The sequence below is a fragment of the Hoplias malabaricus genome, chromosome 15 (assembly GCF_029633855.1).
Source record: "Hoplias malabaricus isolate fHopMal1 chromosome 15, fHopMal1.hap1, whole genome shotgun sequence".
Classification (NCBI taxonomy): Eukaryota; Metazoa; Chordata; class Actinopteri; order Characiformes; family Erythrinidae; genus Hoplias; species Hoplias malabaricus.
Window position 1 is genome coordinate 23,359,941 of NC_089814.1, and position 15,240 is coordinate 23,375,180.

The 15,240-nt window shown below is 53.9% G+C and overlaps 32 non-coding genes across 32 annotated transcripts; 21 read left to right on the forward strand and 11 right to left on the reverse strand.

Annotated features, from left to right (window-relative positions):
• On the reverse strand, positions 1-73 carry trnaa-agc (transfer RNA alanine (anticodon AGC)). Its single transcript has one exon. It is a non-coding gene; the product is annotated as a tRNA-Ala (tRNA).
• A 984-nt stretch (positions 74-1,057) lies between these two features.
• trnai-aau (transfer RNA isoleucine (anticodon AAU)) lies at positions 1,058-1,131 on the forward strand. The gene has a single exon. It is a non-coding gene; the product is annotated as a tRNA-Ile (tRNA).
• An 81-nt stretch (positions 1,132-1,212) lies between these two features.
• On the reverse strand, positions 1,213-1,285 carry trnaa-agc (transfer RNA alanine (anticodon AGC)). The gene has a single exon. It is a non-coding gene; the product is annotated as a tRNA-Ala (tRNA).
• Positions 1,286-2,079: 794 nt separating this feature from the next.
• Positions 2,080-2,152, forward strand: trnav-aac (transfer RNA valine (anticodon AAC)). Its single transcript has one exon. It is a non-coding gene; the product is annotated as a tRNA-Val (tRNA).
• A 117-nt stretch (positions 2,153-2,269) lies between these two features.
• Positions 2,270-2,343, forward strand: trnai-aau (transfer RNA isoleucine (anticodon AAU)). Its single transcript has one exon. It is a non-coding gene; the product is annotated as a tRNA-Ile (tRNA).
• Positions 2,344-2,424: 81 nt separating this feature from the next.
• trnaa-agc (transfer RNA alanine (anticodon AGC)) lies at positions 2,425-2,497 on the reverse strand. Its single transcript has one exon. It is a non-coding gene; the product is annotated as a tRNA-Ala (tRNA).
• Positions 2,498-3,291: 794 nt separating this feature from the next.
• On the forward strand, positions 3,292-3,364 carry trnav-aac (transfer RNA valine (anticodon AAC)). The gene has a single exon. It is a non-coding gene; the product is annotated as a tRNA-Val (tRNA).
• A 117-nt stretch (positions 3,365-3,481) lies between these two features.
• On the forward strand, positions 3,482-3,555 carry trnai-aau (transfer RNA isoleucine (anticodon AAU)). The gene has a single exon. It is a non-coding gene; the product is annotated as a tRNA-Ile (tRNA).
• An 81-nt stretch (positions 3,556-3,636) lies between these two features.
• trnaa-agc (transfer RNA alanine (anticodon AGC)) lies at positions 3,637-3,709 on the reverse strand. Its single transcript has one exon. It is a non-coding gene; the product is annotated as a tRNA-Ala (tRNA).
• A 794-nt stretch (positions 3,710-4,503) lies between these two features.
• trnav-aac (transfer RNA valine (anticodon AAC)) lies at positions 4,504-4,576 on the forward strand. The gene has a single exon. It is a non-coding gene; the product is annotated as a tRNA-Val (tRNA).
• A 117-nt stretch (positions 4,577-4,693) lies between these two features.
• Positions 4,694-4,767, forward strand: trnai-aau (transfer RNA isoleucine (anticodon AAU)). Its single transcript has one exon. It is a non-coding gene; the product is annotated as a tRNA-Ile (tRNA).
• An 81-nt stretch (positions 4,768-4,848) lies between these two features.
• Positions 4,849-4,921, reverse strand: trnaa-agc (transfer RNA alanine (anticodon AGC)). Its single transcript has one exon. It is a non-coding gene; the product is annotated as a tRNA-Ala (tRNA).
• A 794-nt stretch (positions 4,922-5,715) lies between these two features.
• On the forward strand, positions 5,716-5,788 carry trnav-aac (transfer RNA valine (anticodon AAC)). Its single transcript has one exon. It is a non-coding gene; the product is annotated as a tRNA-Val (tRNA).
• Positions 5,789-5,905: 117 nt separating this feature from the next.
• On the forward strand, positions 5,906-5,979 carry trnai-aau (transfer RNA isoleucine (anticodon AAU)). Its single transcript has one exon. It is a non-coding gene; the product is annotated as a tRNA-Ile (tRNA).
• An 81-nt stretch (positions 5,980-6,060) lies between these two features.
• On the reverse strand, positions 6,061-6,133 carry trnaa-agc (transfer RNA alanine (anticodon AGC)). Its single transcript has one exon. It is a non-coding gene; the product is annotated as a tRNA-Ala (tRNA).
• A 794-nt stretch (positions 6,134-6,927) lies between these two features.
• On the forward strand, positions 6,928-7,000 carry trnav-aac (transfer RNA valine (anticodon AAC)). The gene has a single exon. It is a non-coding gene; the product is annotated as a tRNA-Val (tRNA).
• Positions 7,001-7,117: 117 nt separating this feature from the next.
• trnai-aau (transfer RNA isoleucine (anticodon AAU)) lies at positions 7,118-7,191 on the forward strand. Its single transcript has one exon. It is a non-coding gene; the product is annotated as a tRNA-Ile (tRNA).
• Positions 7,192-7,272: 81 nt separating this feature from the next.
• trnaa-agc (transfer RNA alanine (anticodon AGC)) lies at positions 7,273-7,345 on the reverse strand. The gene has a single exon. It is a non-coding gene; the product is annotated as a tRNA-Ala (tRNA).
• A 794-nt stretch (positions 7,346-8,139) lies between these two features.
• trnav-aac (transfer RNA valine (anticodon AAC)) lies at positions 8,140-8,212 on the forward strand. Its single transcript has one exon. It is a non-coding gene; the product is annotated as a tRNA-Val (tRNA).
• A 117-nt stretch (positions 8,213-8,329) lies between these two features.
• trnai-aau (transfer RNA isoleucine (anticodon AAU)) lies at positions 8,330-8,403 on the forward strand. Its single transcript has one exon. It is a non-coding gene; the product is annotated as a tRNA-Ile (tRNA).
• Positions 8,404-8,484: 81 nt separating this feature from the next.
• trnaa-agc (transfer RNA alanine (anticodon AGC)) lies at positions 8,485-8,557 on the reverse strand. Its single transcript has one exon. It is a non-coding gene; the product is annotated as a tRNA-Ala (tRNA).
• A 794-nt stretch (positions 8,558-9,351) lies between these two features.
• trnav-aac (transfer RNA valine (anticodon AAC)) lies at positions 9,352-9,424 on the forward strand. Its single transcript has one exon. It is a non-coding gene; the product is annotated as a tRNA-Val (tRNA).
• Positions 9,425-9,541: 117 nt separating this feature from the next.
• trnai-aau (transfer RNA isoleucine (anticodon AAU)) lies at positions 9,542-9,615 on the forward strand. Its single transcript has one exon. It is a non-coding gene; the product is annotated as a tRNA-Ile (tRNA).
• Positions 9,616-9,696: 81 nt separating this feature from the next.
• Positions 9,697-9,769, reverse strand: trnaa-agc (transfer RNA alanine (anticodon AGC)). The gene has a single exon. It is a non-coding gene; the product is annotated as a tRNA-Ala (tRNA).
• A 794-nt stretch (positions 9,770-10,563) lies between these two features.
• trnav-aac (transfer RNA valine (anticodon AAC)) lies at positions 10,564-10,636 on the forward strand. Its single transcript has one exon. It is a non-coding gene; the product is annotated as a tRNA-Val (tRNA).
• Positions 10,637-10,753: 117 nt separating this feature from the next.
• Positions 10,754-10,827, forward strand: trnai-aau (transfer RNA isoleucine (anticodon AAU)). The gene has a single exon. It is a non-coding gene; the product is annotated as a tRNA-Ile (tRNA).
• An 81-nt stretch (positions 10,828-10,908) lies between these two features.
• Positions 10,909-10,981, reverse strand: trnaa-agc (transfer RNA alanine (anticodon AGC)). The gene has a single exon. It is a non-coding gene; the product is annotated as a tRNA-Ala (tRNA).
• Positions 10,982-11,965: 984 nt separating this feature from the next.
• trnai-aau (transfer RNA isoleucine (anticodon AAU)) lies at positions 11,966-12,039 on the forward strand. The gene has a single exon. It is a non-coding gene; the product is annotated as a tRNA-Ile (tRNA).
• An 81-nt stretch (positions 12,040-12,120) lies between these two features.
• trnaa-agc (transfer RNA alanine (anticodon AGC)) lies at positions 12,121-12,193 on the reverse strand. The gene has a single exon. It is a non-coding gene; the product is annotated as a tRNA-Ala (tRNA).
• A 794-nt stretch (positions 12,194-12,987) lies between these two features.
• Positions 12,988-13,060, forward strand: trnav-aac (transfer RNA valine (anticodon AAC)). Its single transcript has one exon. It is a non-coding gene; the product is annotated as a tRNA-Val (tRNA).
• A 117-nt stretch (positions 13,061-13,177) lies between these two features.
• On the forward strand, positions 13,178-13,251 carry trnai-aau (transfer RNA isoleucine (anticodon AAU)). Its single transcript has one exon. It is a non-coding gene; the product is annotated as a tRNA-Ile (tRNA).
• Positions 13,252-14,389: 1,138 nt separating this feature from the next.
• On the forward strand, positions 14,390-14,463 carry trnai-aau (transfer RNA isoleucine (anticodon AAU)). Its single transcript has one exon. It is a non-coding gene; the product is annotated as a tRNA-Ile (tRNA).
• The last annotated feature ends 777 nt before the right edge of the window (positions 14,464-15,240 follow it).

The window sequence follows — 15,240 nt, forward strand, 5'->3', positions numbered from 1 at the left end:
TGGAGAATGCGGGCATCGATCCCGCTACCTCTCGCATGCTAAGCGAGCGCTCTACCATTTGAGCTAATTCCCCTTTTCCTTTGCTGCGCTCGTATCATTTGATGCCAAAGACATACCCGTCTCCAAAGCCCAGGGACTTCTTGGCTCACATGGTACAGGGCTAACGACACAGAGCATGGTCGGCGTACGCGCCAGCTGGCACGCGCAAGCGCAAGGCCTTGGACGATGGATAGCTCATCCGGACGAGGCGCAGCTGAATGCTTTAAAGGTCCATGGCTCAATCAAGATGCCTTAAAGTGCGGTCATAGGCAACGTCTCTGTGCCCTTCAGGGCTGCTTAAGTTGAAGTGATCTTACTGAGTGCGCTGTTCCATGTTGGGACCAGGAGGGGCGATGTAGCTCACCACCCTCTGAACTTCAGTTGCTACCACAGACAAGCCCATGCACAGCTTAGACTCAAGCTAAAAGTCCAGCAGCGTATGACACAGGCCATCAAGCCATTTTCATTAGTTTCGTGGAGAGCAGATCTGCCTTTCACGTGGGAAGTCGGTCTCCTCTGCCCTAACGAGGGGGGAGCTTCTGGACAAAGTCCATGCGGTCGGATTGGAAAACTGCCCTGCGATTGTGACTGCTGTCGGAGTAATGTGTTCAGCGCCTCGCTGGAAAATCAAAGAAAGGGCCACTGCGCCACGGGCAAAGTGGCTGATTTCGGTACGGCCAAGTCTCCAAGACGCAGGGTCCTGGCTCACGGTAAAGTGCAGGTGTATTTCACCATGTAAAGAATTGATCAGTACGTCAGTCCAAAGTCAAGCTGTACTGGTCCCATGTGGCCTGTGGAATCTCAAGGTGGCCTCGAGGAGTGTAGCTGGTTTCTGTAGTGTAGTGGTTATCACGTTCGCCTAACACGCGACAGGTCCCCGGTTCGAAACCGGGCAGAAACACGAGAGCTCCTCTTCTGTTTTTCACGGCCCGAGAGAAACATTTTTCTTGCATGTACATCGATCGTCGTCACTGGGAGCTCCTTTGTCGTTCCTGCTTGACGGGCGCTCGCTCCCCGGGGCCGGTTAGCTCAGTTGGTTAGAGCGTGGTGCTAATAACGCCAAGGTCGCGGGTTCGATCCCCGTACGGGCCAAAACAGCTTTTTCACGTTAACCCAGCAAGCGCCGTGGCCTCTGTCAGTCTCTTTGCGTGGACCTTGGATAAAAGCTCTTGCTGGAGAATGCGGGCATCGATCCCGCTACCTCTCGCATGCTAAGCGAGCGCTCTACCATTTGAGCTAATTCCCCTTTTCCTTTGCTGCGCTCGTATCATTTGATGCCAAAGACATACCCGTCTCCAAAGCCCAGGGACTTCTTGGCTCACATGGTACAGGGCTAACGACACAGAGCATGGTCGGCGTACGCGCCAGCTGGCACGCGCAAGCGCAAGGCCTTGGACGATGGATAGCTCATCCGGACGAGGCGCAGCTGAATGCTTTAAAGGTCCATGGCTCAATCAAGATGCCTTAAAGTGCGGTCATAGGCAACGTCTCTGTGCCCTTCAGGGCTGCTTAAGTTGAAGTGATCTTACTGAGTGCGCTGTTCCATGTTGGGACCAGGAGGGGCGATGTAGCTCACCACCCTCTGAACTTCAGTTGCTACCACAGACAAGCCCATGCACAGCTTAGACTCAAGCTAAAAGTCCAGCAGCGTATGACACAGGCCATCAAGCCATTTTCATTAGTTTCGTGGAGAGCAGATCTGCCTTTCACGTGGGAAGTCGGTCTCCTCTGCCCTAACGAGGGGGGAGCTTCTGGACAAAGTCCATGCGGTCGGATTGGAAAACTGCCCTGCGATTGTGACTGCTGTCGGAGTAATGTGTTCAGCGCCTCGCTGGAAAATCAAAGAAAGGGCCACTGCGCCACGGGCAAAGTGGCTGATTTCGGTACGGCCAAGTCTCCAAGACGCAGGGTCCTGGCTCACGGTAAAGTGCAGGTGTATTTCACCATGTAAAGAATTGATCAGTACGTCAGTCCAAAGTCAAGCTGTACTGGTCCCATGTGGCCTGTGGAATCTCAAGGTGGCCTCGAGGAGTGTAGCTGGTTTCTGTAGTGTAGTGGTTATCACGTTCGCCTAACACGCGAAAGGTCCCCGGTTCGAAACCGGGCAGAAACACGAGAGCTCCTCTTCTGTTTTTCACGGCCCGAGAGAAACATTTTTCTTGCATGTACATCGATCGTCGTCACTGGGAGCTCCTTTGTCGTTCCTGCTTGACGGGCGCTCGGTCCCTGAGGCCGGTTAGCTCAGTTGGTTAGAGCGTGGTGCTAATAACGCCAAGGTCGCGGGTTCGATCCCCGTACGGGCCAAAACAGCTTTTTCACGTTAACCCAGCAAGCGCCGTGGCCTCTGTCAGTCTCTTTGCGTGGACCTTGGATAAAAGCTCTTGCTGGAGAATGCGGGCATCGATCCCGCTACCTCTCGCATGCTAAGCGAGCGCTCTACCATTTGAGCTAATTCCCCTTTTCCTTTGCTGCGCTCGTATCATTTGATGCCAAAGACATACCCGTCTCCAAAGCCCAGGGACTTCTTGGCTCACATGGTACAGGGCTAACGACACAGAGCATGGTCGGCGTACGCGCCAGCTGGCACGCGCAAGCGCAAGGCCTTGGACGATGGATAGCTCATCCGGACGAGGCGCAGCTGAATGCTTTAAAGGTCCATGGCTCAATCAAGATGTCTTAAAGTGCGGTCATAGGCAACGTCTCTGTGCCCTTCAGGGCTGCTTAAGTTGAAGTGATCTTACTGAGTGCGCTGTTCCATGTTGGGACCAGGAGGGGCGATGTAGCTCACCACCCTCTGAACTTCAGTTGCTACCACAGACAAGCCCATGCACAGCTTAGACTCAAGCTAAAAGTCCAGCAGCGTATGACACAGGCCATCAAGCCATTTTCATTAGTTTCGTGGAGAGCAGATCTGCCTTTCACGTGGGAAGTCGGTCTCCTCTGCCCTAACGAGGGGGGAGCTTCTGGACAAAGTCCATGCGGTCGGATTGGAAAACTGCCCTGCGATTGTGACTGCTGTCGGAGTAATGTGTTCAGCGCCTCGCTGGAAAATCAAAGAAAGGGCCACTGCGCCACGGGCAAAGTGGCTGATTTCGGTACGGCCAAGTCTCCAAGACGCAGGGTCCTGGCTCACGGTAAAGTGCAGGTGTATTTCACCATGTAAAGAATTGATCAGTACGTCAGTCCAAAGTCAAGCTGTACTGGTCCCATGTGGCCTGTGGAATCTCAAGGTGGCCTCGAGGAGTGTAGCTGGTTTCTGTAGTGTAGTGGTTATCACGTTCGCCTAACACGCGAAAGGTCCCCGGTTCGAAACCGGGCAGAAACACGAGAGCTCCTCTTCTGTTTTTCACGGCCCGAGAGAAACATTTTTCTTGCATGTACATCGATCGTCGTCACTGGGAGCTCCTTTGTCGTTCCTGCTTGACGGCCGCTCGGTCCCTGAGGCCGGTTAGCTCAGTTGGTTAGAGCGTGGTGCTAATAACGCCAAGGTCGCGGGTTCGATCCCCGTACGGGCCAAAACAGCTTTTTCACGTTAACCCAGCAAGCGCCGTGGCCTCTGTCAGTCTCTTTGCGTGGACCTTGGATAAAAGCTCTTGCTGGAGAATGCGGGCATCGATCCCGCTACCTCTCGCATGCTAAGCGAGCGCTCTACCATTTGAGCTAATTCCCCTTTTCCTTTGCTGCGCTCGTATCATTTGATGCCAAAGACATACCCGTCTCCAAAGCCCAGGGACTTCTTGGCTCACATGGTACAGGGCTAACGACACAGAGCATGGTCGGCGTACGCGCCAGCTGGCACGCGCAAGCGCAAGGCCTTGGACGATGGATAGCTCATCCGGACGAGGCGCAGCTGAATGCTTTAAAGGTCCATGGCTCAATCAAGATGCCTTAAAGTGCGGTCATAGGCAACGTCTCTGTGCCCTTCAGGGCTGCTTAAGTTGAAGTGATCTTACTGAGTGCGCTGTTCCATGTTGGGACCAGGAGGGGCGATGTAGCTCACCACCCTCTGAACTTCAGTTGCTACCACAGACAAGCCCATGCACAGCTTAGACTCAAGCTAAAAGTCCAGCAGCGTATGACACAGGCCATCAAGCCATTTTCATTAGTTTCGTGGAGAGCAGATCTGCCTTTCACGTGGGAAGTCGGTCTCCTCTGCCCTAACGAGGGGGGAGCTTCTGGACAAAGTCCATGCGGTCGGATTGGAAAACTGCCCTGCGATTGTGACTGCTGTCGGAGTAATGTGTTCAGCGCCTCGCTGGAAAATCAAAGAAAGGGCCACTGCGCCACGGGCAAAGTGGCTGATTTCGGTACGGCCAAGTCTCCAAGACGCAGGGTCCTGGCTCACGGTAAAGTGCAGGTGTATTTCACCATGTAAAGAATTGATCAGTACGTCAGTCCAAAGTCAAGCTGTACTGGTCCCATGTGGCCTGTGGAATCTCAAGGTGGCCTCGAGGAGTGTAGCTGGTTTCTGTAGTGTAGTGGTTATCACGTTCGCCTAACACGCGAAAGGTCCCCGGTTCGAAACCGGGCAGAAACACGAGAGCTCCTCTTCTGTTTTTCACGGCCCGAGAGAAACATTTTTCTTGCATGTACATCGATCGTCGTCACTGGGAGCTCCTTTGTCGTTCCTGCTTGACGGGCGCTCGGTCCCCGGGGCCGGTTAGCTCAGTTGGTTAGAGCGTGGTGCTAATAACGCCAAGGTCGCGGGTTCGATCCCCGTACGGGCCAAAACAGCTTTTTCACGTTAACCCAGCAAGCGCCGTGGCCTCTGTCAGTCTCTTTGCGTGGACCTTGGATAAAAGCTCTTGCTGGAGAATGCGGGCATCGATCCCGCTACCTCTCGCATGCTAAGCGAGCGCTCTACCATTTGAGCTAATTCCCCTTTTCCTTTGCTGCGCTCGTATCATTTGATGCCAAAGACATACCCGTCTCCAAAGCCCAGGGACTTCTTGGCTCACATGGTACAGGGCTAACGACACAGAGCATGGTCGGCGTACGCGCCAGCTGGCACGCGCAAGCGCAAGGCCTTGGACGATGGATAGCTCATCCGGACGAGGCGCAGCTGAATGCTTTAAAGGTCCATGGCTCAATCAAGATGCCTTAAAGTGCGGTCATAGGCAACGTCTCTGTGCCCTTCAGGGCTGCTTAAGTTGAAGTGATCTTACTGAGTGCGCTGTTCCATGTTGGGACCAGGAGGGGCGATGTAGCTCACCACCCTCTGAACTTCAGTTGCTACCACAGACAAGCCCATGCACAGCTTAGACTCAAGCTAAAAGTCCAGCAGCGTATGACACAGGCCATCAAGCCATTTTCATTAGTTTCGTGGAGAGCAGATCTGCCTTTCACGTGGGAAGTCGGTCTCCTCTGCCCTAACGAGGGGGGAGCTTCTGGACAAAGTCCATGCGGTCGGATTGGAAAACTGCCCTGCGATTGTGACTGCTGTCGGAGTAATGTGTTCAGCGCCTCGCTGGAAAATCAAAGAAAGGGCCACTGCGCCACGGGCAAAGTGGCTGATTTCGGTACGGCCAAGTCTCCAAGACGCAGGGTCCTGGCTCACGGTAAAGTGCAGGTGTATTTCACCATGTAAAGAATTGATCAGTACGTCAGTCCAAAGTCAAGCTGTACTGGTCCCATGTGGCCTGTGGAATCTCAAGGTGGCCTCGAGGAGTGTAGCTGGTTTCTGTAGTGTAGTGGTTATCACGTTCGCCTAACACGCGAAAGGTCCCCGGTTCGAAACCGGGCAGAAACACGAGAGCTCCTCTTCTGTTTTTCACGGCCCGAGAGAAACATTTTTCTTGCATGTACATCGATCGTCGTCACTGGGAGCTCCTTTGTCGTTCCTGCTTGACGGGCGCTCGGTCCCTGAGGCCGGTTAGCTCAGTTGGTTAGAGCGTGGTGCTAATAACGCCAAGGTCGCGGGTTCGATCCCCGTACGGGCCAAAACAGCTTTTTCACGTTAACCCAGCAAGCGCCGTGGCCTCTGTCAGTCTCTTTGCGTGGACCTTGGATAAAAGCTCTTGCTGGAGAATGCGGGCATCGATCCCGCTACCTCTCGCATGCTAAGCGAGCGCTCTACCATTTGAGCTAATTCCCCTTTTCCTTTGCTGCGCTCGTATCATTTGATGCCAAAGACATACCCGTCTCCAAAGCCCAGGGACTTCTTGGCTCACATGGTACAGGGCTAACGACACAGAGCATGGTCGGCGTACGCGCCAGCTGGCACGCGCAAGCGCAAGGCCTTGGACGATGGATAGCTCATCCGGACGAGGCGCAGCTGAATGCTTTAAAGGTCCATGGCTCAATCAAGATGCCTTAAAGTGCGGTCATAGGCAACGTCTCTGTGCCCTTCAGGGCTGCTTAAGTTGAAGTGATCTTACTGAGTGCGCTGTTCCATGTTGGGACCAGGAGGGGCGATGTAGCTCACCACCCTCTGAACTTCAGTTGCTACCACAGACAAGCCCATGCACAGCTTAGACTCAAGCTAAAAGTCCAGCAGCGTATGACACAGGCCATCAAGCCATTTTCATTAGTTTCGTGGAGAGCAGATCTGCCTTTCACGTGGGAAGTCGGTCTCCTCTGCCCTAACGAGGGGGGAGCTTCTGGACAAAGTCCATGCGGTCGGATTGGAAAACTGCCCTGCGATTGTGACTGCTGTCGGAGTAATGTGTTCAGCGCCTCGCTGGAAAATCAAAGAAAGGGCCACTGCGCCACGGGCAAAGTGGCTGATTTCGGTACGGCCAAGTCTCCAAGACGCAGGGTCCTGGCTCACGGTAAAGTGCAGGTGTATTTCACCATGTAAAGAATTGATCAGTACGTCAGTCCAAAGTCAAGCTGTACTGGTCCCATGTGGCCTGTGGAATCTCAAGGTGGCCTCGAGGAGTGTAGCTGGTTTCTGTAGTGTAGTGGTTATCACGTTCGCCTAACACGCGAAAGGTCCCCGGTTCGAAACCGGGCAGAAACACGAGAGCTCCTCTTCTGTTTTTCACGGCCCGAGAGAAACATTTTTCTTGCATGTACATCGATCGTCGTCACTGGGAGCTCCTTTGTCGTTCCTGCTTGACGGGCGCTCGGTCCCCGGGGCCGGTTAGCTCAGTTGGTTAGAGCGTGGTGCTAATAACGCCAAGGTCGCGGGTTCGATCCCCGTACGGGCCAAAACAGCTTTTTCACGTTAACCCAGCAAGCGCCGTGGCCTCTGTCAGTCTCTTTGCGTGGACCTTGGATAAAAGCTCTTGCTGGAGAATGCGGGCATCGATCCCGCTACCTCTCGCATGCTAAGCGAGCGCTCTACCATTTGAGCTAATTCCCCTTTTCCTTTGCTGCGCTCGTATCATTTGATGCCAAAGACATACCCGTCTCCAAAGCCCAGGGACTTCTTGGCTCACATGGTACAGGGCTAACGACACAGAGCATGGTCGGCGTACGCGCCAGCTGGCACGCGCAAGCGCAAGGCCTTGGACGATGGATAGCTCATCCGGACGAGGCGCAGCTGAATGCTTTAAAGGTCCATGGCTCAATCAAGATGCCTTAAAGTGCGGTCATAGGCAACGTCTCTGTGCCCTTCAGGGCTGCTTAAGTTGAAGTGATCTTACTGAGTGCGCTGTTCCATGTTGGGACCAGGAGGGGCGATGTAGCTCACCACCCTCTGAACTTCAGTTGCTACCACAGACAAGCCCATGCACAGCTTAGACTCAAGCTAAAAGTCCAGCAGCGTATGACACAGGCCATCAAGCCATTTTCATTAGTTTCGTGGAGAGCAGATCTGCCTTTCACGTGGGAAGTCGGTCTCCTCTGCCCTAACGAGGGGGGAGCTTCTGGACAAAGTCCATGCGGTCGGATTGGAAAACTGCCCTGCGATTGTGACTGCTGTCGGAGTAATGTGTTCAGCGCCTCGCTGGAAAATCAAAGAAAGGGCCACTGCGCCACGGGCAAAGTGGCTGATTTCGGTACGGCCAAGTCTCCAAGACGCAGGGTCCTGGCTCACGGTAAAGTGCAGGTGTATTTCACCATGTAAAGAATTGATCAGTACGTCAGTCCAAAGTCAAGCTGTACTGGTCCCATGTGGCCTGTGGAATCTCAAGGTGGCCTCGAGGAGTGTAGCTGGTTTCTGTAGTGTAGTGGTTATCACGTTCGCCTAACACGCGAAAGGTCCCCGGTTCGAAACCGGGCAGAAACACGAGAGCTCCTCTTCTGTTTTTCACGGCCCGAGAGAAACATTTTTCTTGCATGTACATCGATCGTCGTCACTGGGAGCTCCTTTGTCGTTCCTGCTTGACGGGCGCTCGGTCCCTGAGGCCGGTTAGCTCAGTTGGTTAGAGCGTGGTGCTAATAACGCCAAGGTCGCGGGTTCGATCCCCGTACGGGCCAAAACAGCTTTTTCACGTTAACCCAGCAAGCGCCGTGGCCTCTGTCAGTCTCTTTGCGTGGACCTTGGATAAAAGCTCTTGCTGGAGAATGCGGGCATCGATCCCGCTACCTCTCGCATGCTAAGCGAGCGCTCTACCATTTGAGCTAATTCCCCTTTTCCTTTGCTGCGCTCGTATCATTTGATGCCAAAGACATACCCGTCTCCAAAGCCCAGGGACTTCTTGGCTCACATGGTACAGGGCTAACGACACAGAGCATGGTCGGCGTACGCGCCAGCTGGCACGCGCAAGCGCAAGGCCTTGGACGATGGATAGCTCATCCGGACGAGGCGCAGCTGAATGCTTTAAAGGTCCATGGCTCAATCAAGATGCCTTAAAGTGCGGTCATAGGCAACGTCTCTGTGCCCTTCAGGGCTGCTTAAGTTGAAGTGATCTTACTGAGTGCGCTGTTCCATGTTGGGACCAGGAGGGGCGATGTAGCTCACCACCCTCTGAACTTCAGTTGCTACCACAGACAAGCCCATGCACAGCTTAGACTCAAGCTAAAAGTCCAGCAGCGTATGACACAGGCCATCAAGCCATTTTCATTAGTTTCGTGGAGAGCAGATCTGCCTTTCACGTGGGAAGTCGGTCTCCTCTGCCCTAACGAGGGGGGAGCTTCTGGACAAAGTCCATGCGGTCGGATTGGAAAACTGCCCTGCGATTGTGACTGCTGTCGGAGTAATGTGTTCAGCGCCTCGCTGGAAAATCAAAGAAAGGGCCACTGCGCCACGGGCAAAGTGGCTGATTTCGGTACGGCCAAGTCTCCAAGACGCAGGGTCCTGGCTCACGGTAAAGTGCAGGTGTATTTCACCATGTAAAGAATTGATCAGTACGTCAGTCCAAAGTCAAGCTGTACTGGTCCCATGTGGCCTGTGGAATCTCAAGGTGGCCTTGAGGAGTGTAGCTGGTTTCTGTAGTGTAGTGGTTATCACGTTCGCCTAACACGCGAAAGGTCCCCGGTTCGAAACCGGGCAGAAACACGAGAGCTCCTCTTCTGTTTTTCACGGCCCGAGAGAAACATTTTTCTTGCATGTACATCGATCGTCGTCACTGGGAGCTCCTTTGTCGTTCCTGCTTGACGGGCGCTCGATCCCCGAGGCCGGTTAGCTCAGTTGGTTAGAGCGTGGTGCTAATAACGCCAAGGTCGCGGGTTCGATCCCCGTACGGGCCAAAACAGCTTTTTCACGTTAACCCAGCAAGCGCCGTGGCCTCTGTCAGTCTCTTTGCGTGGACCTTGGATAAAAGCTCTTGCTGGAGAATGCGGGCATCGATCCCGCTACCTCTCGCATGCTAAGCGAGCGCTCTACCATTTGAGCTAATTCCCCTTTTCCTTTGCTGCGCTCGTATCATTTGATGCCAAAGACATACCCGTCTCCAAAGCCCAGGGACTTCTTGGCTCACATGGTACAGGGCTAACGACACAGAGCATGGTCGGCGTACGCGCCAGCTGGCACGCGCAAGCGCAAGGCCTTGGACGATGGATAGCTCATCCGGACGAGGCGCAGCTGAATGCTTTAAAGGTCCATGGCTCAATCAAGATGCCTTAAAGTGCGGTCATAGGCAACGTCTCTGTGCCCTTCAGGGCTGCTTAAGTTGAAGTGATCTTACTGAGTGCGCTGTTCCATGTTGGGACCAGGAGGGGCGATGTAGCTCACCACCCTCTGAACTTCAGTTGCTACCACAGACAAGCCCATGCACAGCTTAGACTCAAGCTAAAAGTCCAGCAGCGTATGACACAGGCCATCAAGCCATTTTCATTAGTTTCGTGGAGAGCAGATCTGCCTTTCACGTGGGAAGTCGGTCTCCTCTGCCCTAACGAGGGGGGAGCTTCTGGACAAAGTCCATGCGGTCGGATTGGAAAACTGCCCTGCGATTGTGACTGCTGTCGGAGTAATGTGTTCAGCGCCTCGCTGGAAAATCAAAGAAAGGGCCACTGCGCCACGGGCAAAGTGGCTGATTTCGGTACGGCCAAGTCTCCAAGACGCAGGGTCCTGGCTCACGGTAAAGTGCAGGTGTATTTCACCATGTAAAGAATTGATCAGTACGTCAGTCCAAAGTCAAGCTGTACTGGTCCCATGTGGCCTGTGGAATCTCAAGGTGGCCTAGAGGAGTGTAGCTGGTTTCTGTAGTGTAGTGGTTATCACGTTCGCCTAACACGCGAAAGGTCCCCGGTTCGAAACCGGGCAGAAACACGAGAGCTCCTCTTCTGTTTTTCACGGCCCGAGAGAAACATTTTTCTTGCATGTACATCGATCGTCGTCACTGGGAGCTCCTTTGTCGTTTCTGCTTGACGGGCGCTCGGTCCCCGAGGCCGGTTAGCTCAGTTGGTTAGAGCGTGGTGCTAATAACGCCAAGGTCGCGGGTTCGATCCCCGTACGGGCCAAAACAGCTTTTTCACGTTAACCCAGCAAGCGCCGTGGCCTCTGTCAGTCTCTTTGCGTGGACCTTGGATAAAAGCTCTTGCTGGAGAATGCGGGCATCGATCCCGCTACCTCTCGCATGCTAAGCGAGCGCTCTACCATTTGAGCTAATTCCCCTTTTCCTTTGCTGCGCTCGTATCATTTGATGCCAAAGACATACCCGTCTCCAAAGCCCAGGGACTTCTTGGCTCACATGGTACAGGGCTAACGACACAGAGCATGGTCGGCGTACGCGCCAGCTGGCACGCGCAAGCGCAAGGCCTTGGACGATGGATAGCTCATCCGGACGAGGCGCAGCTGAATGCTTTAAAGGTCCATGGCTCAATCAAGATGCCTTAAAGTGCGGTCATAGGCAACGTCTCTGTGCCCTTCAGGGCTGCTTAAGTTGAAGTGATCTTACTGAGTGCGCTGTTCCATGTTGGGACCAGGAGGGGCGATGTAGCTCACCACCCTCTGAACTTCAGTTGCTACCACAGACAAGCCCATGCACAGCTTAGACTCAAGCTAAAAGTCCAGCAGCGTATGACACAGGCCATCAAGCCATTTTCATTAGTTTCGTGGGGAGCAGATCTGCCTTTCACGTGGGAAGTCGGTCTCCTCTGCCCTAACGAGGGGGGAGCTTCTGGACAAAGTCCATGCGGTCGGATTGGAAAACTGCCCTGCGATTGTGACTGCTGTCGGAGTAATGTGTTCAGCGCCTCGCTGGAAAATCAAAGAAAGGGCCACTGCGCCACGGGCAAAGTGGCTGATTTCGGTACGGCCAAGTCTCCAAGACGCAGGGTCCTGGCTCACGGTAAAGTGCAGGTGTATTTCACCATGTAAAGAATTGATCAGTACGTCAGTCCAAAGTCAAGCTGTACTGGTCCCATGTGGCCTGTGGAATCTCAAGGTGGCCTCGAGGAGTGTAGCTGGTTTCTGTAGTGTAGTGGTTATCACGTTCGCCTAACACGCGAAAGGTCCCCGTTTCGAAACCGGGCAGAAACACGAGAGCTCCTCTTCTGTTTTTCACGGCCCGAGAGAAACATTTTTCTTGCATGTACATCGATCGTCGTCACTGGGAGCTCCTTTGTCGTTCCTGCTTGACGGGCGCTCGGTCCCCGAGGCCGGTTAGCTCAGTTGGTTAGAGCGTGGTGCTAATAACGCCAAGGTCGCGGGTTCGATCCCCGTACGGGCCAAAACAGCTTTTTCACGTTAACCCAGCAAGCGCCGTGGCCTCTGTCAGTCTCTTTGCGTGGACCTTGGATAAAAGCTCTTGCTGGAGAATGCGGGCATCGATCCCGCTACCTCTCGCATGCTAAGCGAGCGCTCTACCATTTGAGCTAATTCCCCTTTTCCTTTGCTGCGCTCGTATCATTTGATGCCAAAGACATACCCGTCTCCAAAGCCCAGGGACTTCTTGGCTCACATGGTACAGGGCTAACGACACAGAGCATGGTCGGCGTACGCGCCAGCTGGCACGCGCAAGCGCAAGGCCTTGGACGATGGATAGCTCATCCGGACGAGGCGCAGCTGAATGCTTTAAAGGTCCATGGCTCAATCAAGATGCCTTAAAGTGCGGTCATAGGCAACGTCTCTGTGCCCTTCAGGGCTGCTTAAGTTGAAGTGATCTTACTGAGTGCGCTGTTCCATGTTGGGACCAGGAGGGGCGATGTAGCTCACCACCCTCTGAACTTCAGTTGCTACCACAGACAAGCCCATGCACAGCTTAGACTCAAGCTAAAAGTCCAGCAGCGTATGACACAGGCCATCAAGCCATTTTCATTAGTTTCGTGGAGAGCAGATCTGCCTTTCACGTGGGAAGTCGGTCTCCTCTGCCCTAACGAGGGGGGAGCTTCTGGACAAAGTCCATGCGGTCGGATTGGAAAACTGCCCTGCGATTGTGACTGCTGTCGGAGTAATGTGTTCAGCGCCTCGCTGGAAAATCAAAGAAAGGGCCACTGCGCCACGGGCAAAGTGGCTGATTTCGGTACGGCCAAGTCTCCAAGACGCAGGGTCCTGGCTCACGGTAAAGTGCAGGTGTATTTCACCATGTAAAGAATTGATCAGTACGTCAGTCCAAAGTCAAGCTGTACTGGTCCCATGTGGCCTGTGGAATCTCAAGGTGGCCTCGAGGAGTGTAGCTGGTTTCTGTAGTGTAGTGGTTATCACGTTCGCCTAACACGCGAAAGGTCCCCGGTTCGAAACCGGGCAGAAACACGAGAGCTCCTCTTCTGTTTTTCACGGCCCGAGAGAAACATTTTTCTTGCATGTACATCGATCGTCGTCACTGGGAGCTCCTTTGTCGTTCCTGCTTGACGGGCGCTCGGTCCCCGAGGCCGGTTAGCTCAGTTGGTTAGAGCGTGGTGCTAATAACGCCAAGGTCGCGGGTTCGATCCCCGTACGGGCCAAAACAGCTTTTTCACGTTAACCCAGCAAGCGCCGTGGCCTCTGTCAGTCTCTTTGCGTGGACCTTGGATAAAAGCTCTTGCTGGAGAATGTGGGCATCGATCCCGCTACCTCTCGCATGCTAAGCGAGCGCTCTACCATTTGAGCTAATTCCCCTTTTCCTTTGCTGCGCTCGTATCATTTGATGCCAAAGACATACCCGTCTCCAAAGCCCAGGGACTTCTTGGCTCACATGGTACAGGGCTAACGACACAGAGCATGGTCGGCGTACGCGCCAGCTGGCACGCGCAAGCGCAAGGCCTTGGACGATGGATAGCTCATCCGGACGAGGCGCAGCTGAATGCTTTAAAGGTCCATGGCTCAATCAAGATGCCTTAAAGTGCGGTCATAGGCAACGTCTCTGTGCCCTTCAGGGCTGCTTAAGTTGAAGTGATCTTACTGAGTGCGCTGTTCCATGTTGGGACCAGGAGGGGCGATGTAGCTCACCACCCTCTGAACTTCAGTTGCTACCACAGACAAGCCCATGCACAGCTTAGACTCAAGCTAAAAGTCCAGCAGCGTATGACACAGGCCATCAAGCCATTTTCATTAGTTTCGTGGGGAGCAGATCTGCCTTTCACGTGGGAAGTCGGTCTCCTCTGCCCTAACGAGGGGGGAGCTTCTGGACAAAGTCCATGCGGTCGGATTGGAAAACTGCCCTGCGATTGTGACTGCTGTCGGAGTAATGTGTTCAGCGCCTCGCTGGAAAATCAAAGAAAGGGCCACTGCGCCACGGGCAAAGTGGCTGATTTCGGTACGGCCAAGTCTCCAAGACGCAGGGTCCTGGCTCACGGTAAAGTGCAGGTGTATTTCACCATGTAAAGAATTGATCAGTACGTCAGTCCAAAGTCAAGCTGTACTGGTCCCATGTGGCCTGTGGAATCTCAAGGTGGCCTCGAGGAGTGTAGCTGGTTTCTGTAGTGTAGTGGTTATCACGTTCGCCTAACACGCGAAAGGTCCCCGTTTCGAAACCGGGCAGAAACACGAGAGCTCCTCTTCTGTTTTTCACGGCCCGAGAGAAACATTTTTCTTGCATGTACATCGATCGTCGTCACTGGGAGCTCCTTTGTCGTTCCTGCTTGACGGGCGCTCGGTCCCCGAGGCCGGTTAGCTCAGTTGGTTAGAGCGTGGTGCTAATAACGCCAAGGTCGCGGGTTCGATCCCCGTACGGGCCAAAACAGCTTTTTCACGTTAACCCAGCAAGCGCCGTGGCCTCTGTCAGTCTCTTTGCGTGGACCTTGGATAAAAGCTCTTGCTGGAGAATGCGGGCATCGATCCCACTACCTCTCGCATGCTAAGCGAGCGCTCTACCATTTGAGCTAATTCCCCTTTTCCTTTGCTGCGCTCGTATCATTTGATGCCAAAGACATACCCGTCTCCAAAGCCCAGGGACTTCTTGGCTCACATGGTACAGGGCTAACGACACAGAGCATGGTCGGCGTACGCGCCAGCTGGCACGCGCAAGCGCAAGGCCTTGGACGATGGATAGCTCATCCGGACGAGGCGCAGCTGAATGCTTTAAAGGTCCATGGCTCAATCAAGATGCCTTAAAGTGCGGTCATAGGCAACGTCTCTGTGCCCTTCAGGGCTGCTTAAGTTGAAGTGATCTTACTGAGTGCGCTGTTCCATGTTGGGACCAGGAGGGGCGATGTAGCTCACCACCCTCTGAACTTCAGTTGCTACCACAGACAAGCCCATGCACAGCTTAGACTCAAGCTAAAAGTCCAGCAGCGTATGACACAGGCCATCAAGCCATTTTCATTAGTTTCGTGGAGAGCAGATCTGCCTTTCACGTGGGAAGTCGGTCTCCTCTGCCCTAACGAGGGGGGAGCTTCTGGACAAAGTCCATGCGGTCGGATTGGAAAACTGCCCTGCGATTGTGACTGCTGTCGGAGTAATGTGTTCAGCGCCTCGCTGGAAAATCAAAGAAAGGGCCACTGCGCCACGGGCAA